Genomic DNA, 6,000 nt, shown 5'->3' with positions numbered 1-6,000 from the left:
AGATGAGATAAAATATAAGATATGAGATGCTGTGATGAGATGAGATATGAGATTTGAAATGAAATTAGATGAAATATGATATGATATGAGAGATGAGAGATGAGAGATGCGATGCGAGATGAGAGATACAATGTGAGATGAGAGATGCAATGCGATGAGATGAGATGAGATATGATGTGATGTGAGATGATGCGATGCGATGCGAGATGAGAAATGCGATGCGATGAGATGAGATGAAATGAGAGATTAGATGTGAGATTAGATGATGAGGTTTACGCTGTAATGCAAAAAACAAAAAATAAAGAAAAACACAATTGCCTTGCAAAGTAGTACATGTATTGAAAAAAGCACCTCTAGAGTCTATTACAACTAATTGGAATTCCTCCTAAATACAACTCGGGGAGAGAGAGAGAGAGAGAGAGAGAGAGAGAGAGAGAGAGAGAGAGAGAGAGAGAGAGAGAGAGAGTAGAACATGTACATATCATCCAAATACTTAACTATGTAGTTTACTTATCCTTTTAGGATCTCATATTAATCAAGTAATTATTTATGTCTACTGAATACAAAATCAAAAGGGGAGAAAAGTGTGCAGAAACACAAATTAATTATTCAGGATTTCATTGTTAGAGACATTAAACTGGACCATTTGTTTTTTTTTTTGTCGAAAATGTTTAAACTTAGGTGCACATCCTTTGGTTCTAACAAAAACCAAGGCTGTGAAAGAATTGTATCGGCAAAAAGTTTTATTCTATATCGTTTTCGTGCTACATCAATCACACCAAAGTTGACCCATACTACTAAAGTAATCAGTAAATGAATTCAGTCCCTTTTTCTGCATGGCAATGCATATACTTCCTCACTTCGTGAGATCATCCACACAAAAATAAGAATACCAAGATTTGGTTGAAAAAAGAGAGCTAAATAATGTCACCAAACTACATCAAAGCAATAGACGAGCAATTAATCCACAAAAGAGCATGCAATAATTTACTGAGAAATTCGTACCCTTTTTTGTTCAGCTTTAAATTTCATGACTGCAGCAAATGAAAGTCCCAACACTCAGATGTTGATTTCCCTGTAAAAAACTCCTTCGGGGTATATGGAACATATGAAAGAATTCAAAAAGAAAGTTAAATTTACTACATAGCATCCATTTTCGACTTACACTCGTAGATTTATTTTAGCTTGATATTTCTCAATGATTCAAAATAGAAAAAACACCTGTTTAGGAAAGAATCAAAACAGATGACCGTGTGTAGTTTTTTTTTTTTCGTTGCAACAAGAAAATTCAAAAAACAAACAAAAACAGTCTATGATAAAAATGAATTAACAGTCCCGTAGAATTAACAAAAAAAAAAAAAACAAACTAGAAAAAACATTATCACAAAGGTAACACCTATACGTTTCTTGGATATATGAATCTGGCAGAATAGTAATTAATCACAAAAACTTCTATGGAAATCATTGCCATGAAATATGTGAGTCGAGAAGAAGGAAAAATTAGATCGACCTGTGGGCGTGTGAAGAAGTAGAATAATAAGCGCTCTCTCACTCTCTCTTTGCGCTACGGAGTCGGGACTCCGGCAGCCAGAGCAAAATGTTTTTCAGCAATCCCTCAAGGAGAAAATGTAATGAGAAAATTAGGAATTACGTTTGACGAAAAAAGAATAAAATGAAACTAAATCTATATGGTTCTATCAACTTGATTAAAAAACACTTACGAATCCATAATCCAAATTGGTTCCAAAAGAAAACTCCGCTTTAGATTCAATGAAATTAAAATCCAAATGTCTCAAGTCCAGCTAATGACAGCGTTATCTCGCCATTGGATATTGTGACTCTAGCAATAGCAAAACAGAGGACCATATCACTCCGCAATCAATGCACCGGGACAATTGCAAGACAAATGAAAACTTTGTTAGGAAATCCAGCTATGTATACTCTGTTTTATACGTAAGTTTAGCTTGTTGTAGAGAGCCTTGCTATAGGCTTCATATATCATGGAATTGCATGTATATAAGGAATCGAAACCTTTTCTCTATCTCACCTGTGAGATAGAATTTCTCGAGAGTTCTTTAGCTAATAGATAAAAAAACTAAATCATATCATAAAATAAAGCCTATTGCAGATTCAATCCATTGATGCGAAAGAAATCGAAGCCAATGTAAATTTCACATAAAACTAACAGATCAAAAAGTAAACAAACATAGATGAATTGAGATGTAGAAAAGGAATCTGAAGTACCTCTTGCTGTTGCAGGGAACAACTGCTCCTGTGGCCATCTCTTGTTGTTTCCATTGAGAGTTTTAGCAAAGAATGCCTCTAAAACTCGACAACAGCGACGAAAAGATTTGGAGACAACCGTTGCGCGCCTCTCCTTCTTTAGCATCTGTAGTGAGTCGTCTCCAACTCTTCGAACCTCTATACCACAATCTCTCTCTCTCTCTCTCTCTCTCTCTCTCTCTCTCTCTCTCTCTCTCTCTCTCTCTCTGAGTTGTTTTGTTTCTTTCTCTCTACAGGCCCAGAGTTTTGCAATTATGGAGAAGCATTGTAAAAAAAAAAAAAAAACGAAATGAAGAAGATACGAGAATTCCAACCCCTATGTTTCCTTCATTTGAATATTGTAGCCTCAACGGGTTTTTTAAATTTTGAAATTACTAGCCGTTACTAGTTTTAAAGTAAATATGAAATACAACGGCCAAAATAATATCCTTCTCTACGGTTACTAATTTTTCGATAAGGGAATTCCTAGCCGTTGCTTATTTAGTTAATTTACTTTATTTTATAAAGAATATGATTGGGACTCGGGTGTAACTTTTGTTTGTTTTGGGGGGGGGGGGGGGGAAGTTCTGACCGTCGGATGGATCCTTCTATGCAATTTCCACTGATTATTGCTTCCTCCTGATTTATGAGTATTCGCATATTTGTAGACTAAATTTGCTAGGATTTGAAGGGCTGGCCAATTTCCATGGTGGTTTTATAACTATATTCTGGATTCATCAGAAGTGTGTAAGGGCTGGGTATTTGAATTGGTTGCATCAGTTACATGGCTGTTTAGCCTTATGTCTTTTGTTGATCATCAGACTTGTGATTTAAATATGAAGGGGTGAGAATGCCAAACTGTTTGGACGAATTGGTTTGTAGACTTTGTGTATTATGATGCCAGACTTGGGAGCCTAAAATTGCCCTGTTTCATTATATGCAGTTTCCAGAAACACGAGGCAGCAGCATGCTCTCATCATATGAGGTGCATTTCCAAGTTCCAGCAATCTGAATCTTCATAGTCATGGAAGGCAGTTGTGGAGATACTGTACTCCTTGATTCTTCCCTGTTCTGGTCACTTTCCATTTACTATACTGTTGGGATTCTTTTTAATTCTTCATTTTCTCTTTCAATGTTTGATGTGTAATTGTTTTGAGCTATAGCCGAAGTGTCTTTTGCTGGTATTATTACAACAAGGTTACAGAGTAATCGAAATGGGTAATGCCCGAGGAACTGAAGATTTTTCATAAGTTCGTTAATTTTTTCTTGTATTGTTTTGTATTTCTTTTCTTTCTTTATTTCTTTCTTCTTCTTCTTCTTTTTTTTTTTTTTTTGTGGGTCGGGGGAGGTTAATTTTAGCTTGGTTCTAACTTTGAGATGCTTGACTTGTGAACAGACGAAAGGATCAGTTAGCAATCTTTAGGCTGTCTGATGTTGATCTCTTGCAATATGGGGAGAAGGTCGCATGCATGGCAAAAGCGATGTTGACTTTAGATGCAAGAAATAAATTGGTTGATTGCCTTCGAGACTGGAAGCAAGAGCAACTTCTGTAATATTTTGTTTGTAAAGTTTGAAGGCGTGTTGATTCTGTAATATTGGTTCCCATTATGTGTGTATATATATAGAGTAATGCTACATACAGTCATTTTTACGCACTTCCTGCGCACTCCACTGATATGATTGGCTGGATTAATTTTTTTTTTAATACACAACCAATCATATCACTGGAGTACACAAAGGAGTCCGCAAAAATGACTGCACATAGAATTTTTCATATATATATATATATATGAGGCCCTCTTTTGGACGGGTACGCCGTTCCCAGTCCCTTAATGGCAACAAATAACAAATAGACACGTGAGCAACCCACATCTAAATACCATATGAACCACATTATAGGGGATAGCAAAGTCCAATACGTTAGAAAAATAGAGAACAAATTCACTTCGGTATTATCCCTTGCACTCCGCTGCACGTCCCAGTCCGTCGCAGCTCGTCGAGCGCCCCATCACCCCTCCCTCCCTTCCTCAGTCTTTCTATCCTCTCTCTCAGGAACCCACTCCCTCCCTCCCATTGAGCTTACCCATTCAATTTTTATCTAGATCTTACAAAAACTGCATTGTATTCTATAAATACAAAAATCATAGCTCTACTCAAAAATTTTCACACTAACATTTGAAAGAAATCTAGGGAAGATTTTTGGTAATCGCAGCTCCGTCTAAAAACTTTTTGGTAGACTACTGTACATTTTCATTAGAAAGAATATGGAGGAACAACCAGTTTTCCACCTTTGCTCCTGGGATAGAATTGATTTCGTTTATCAAGGCTTTGTACACCTAAAAGTAAAAATATAAGAAAGTTCATTGTTAGTCCATCGTACATGCATCTTTCCGATATTTGGTTTGCATTTTACTGCAATTAAAATTGAAAAAAAAAACCCTCAATGATCGTGGGCAGAAACTCAGAAGTAGCTTTGAAGATGACTTCTTGATTTCCCTGAATCATCAAAAGAGTGAAGATGACTCACTTTGTTGCATTTTTCATGTTTGGATGGAGTGGGTGGGGCTTGGGCTCGAGGGAGAGACTAAAGAGTAATTCTCGAGAGAGAGAGGGGGGGGGGGGGGAAGGGAGATGGAAAATGGAAAGTTTCTCTACAATGCGACCACAAGGTTGAAAAATAGTGTCTATGTGGCACATTCTCATTGGATGCTGTTTTTTAGAGAAGAAAGGATATGCCTACGGGGAGATTTTCTCTCTATATCTATCTATAATAATAAGCGCGATAATAAGCGCCTATCGCGCTTCTACAGTATTCTACAGGAATGAGCAGTGAATTGTTGTGTTCCGTTTTTTTTCTTCCGTTTTTATTGCATAGTTACTTTTTTAACCTTTTGTTTTCTTCCTTTGTGTCCGTTTATATAAGGATTTTTTGGTCTTTAGTAACTGTGTCAGAAGGTTGGCTGCTTTATATTTTTCTTTCTACTTTTCTATTTTTCTCGATTCTTCTTCTCTTTGTCTCTCTCTTCTCTCATATCTCTCTCTCTCTCTCTCTGAAGCTCACGAACCCAGCTCTCTGCCAAAGTTTCAAGATCCACTCCACCCCACCGAAAAGTCTGAACTTTTTACTAACCAGAAGATTGCTCACCTGCAAAAGGATGTTTTTGAAACTAAGGGAAACGAGTTTTGGTCGTGGGTGGTGGTGGAAATGGCGGTCGAAGGCCAAAAAGGGGCTGAACGGAGTTGAGCTCGTGGGAGCTACTCCGGCAACGGATCGAGGCCGGAAATGGGTGGTTTTGGTCGGCAAGAGGTAGGGGAAGAAGCTGTGAAGAGATGGTGGCTGGAGGTGGTGCGACGGCGCTGGAATTGGTGAAAAATCGTATGGCTTGGAGGAGCTCGTGGTGGCTAACGGTGGCTCGGATAGAGGTAAAACTTGGTGGGGATCTTCACCGGTGAGAGGGGAAGAAAACTGGGTGGATGGTGTAGGCCACGCTGCCGGAGAGCGGCGGTTCTGGGCTGCGAAAGCAACCGGCGACAGGGGAGAAAAAACAGGCAGGTGCCGTGACTTCCAGGGGCTCGTATATATACATACATATATATTTTTTCTTTTTAAGCAACAAACGCTTGGTAATTACAAACAAATCCAGGGAACACTCAGATAAATGAAGGAAATAAAATTGGAATTGATCTAAACTGATCAAATGCTATCAGAATTTTTCTTTAAATAAGAAAATGATCTTT

General features: G+C 37.9%; 2 long non-coding RNA genes across 3 annotated transcripts; one reads left to right on the top strand and one right to left on the bottom strand.

The window, feature by feature from the left end:
- Positions 1-407: 407 nt before the first annotated feature.
- On the bottom strand, positions 408-2,502 carry LOC122295112. Its single transcript, XR_006237860.1, has 3 exons — positions 2,245-2,502; positions 1,722-1,840; positions 408-1,614 (listed from the first exon to the last, which is right to left on the bottom strand). It is a non-coding gene; the product is annotated as an uncharacterized LOC122295112 (long non-coding RNA).
- Positions 2,503-2,809: 307 nt separating this feature from the next.
- Positions 2,810-3,855, top strand: LOC122295103. Of its 2 annotated transcripts, none has more exons than XR_006237857.1 (3): positions 2,810-3,106; positions 3,206-3,512; positions 3,659-3,855. It is a non-coding gene; the product is annotated as an uncharacterized LOC122295103 (long non-coding RNA). The 2 variants fall into 2 exon arrangements; XR_006237856.1 differs by having other exon boundaries at positions 2,812-3,106; positions 3,206-3,480.
- Positions 3,856-6,000: the final 2,145 nt, after the last annotated feature.

Source organism: Carya illinoinensis, chromosome 2 (assembly GCF_018687715.1).
Source record: "Carya illinoinensis cultivar Pawnee chromosome 2, C.illinoinensisPawnee_v1, whole genome shotgun sequence".
Classification (NCBI taxonomy): Eukaryota; Viridiplantae; Streptophyta; class Magnoliopsida; order Fagales; family Juglandaceae; genus Carya; species Carya illinoinensis.
The sequence above is the reverse complement of the archived record's forward strand: the minus strand, read 5'-3'. Positions and strand labels throughout refer to the sequence as shown.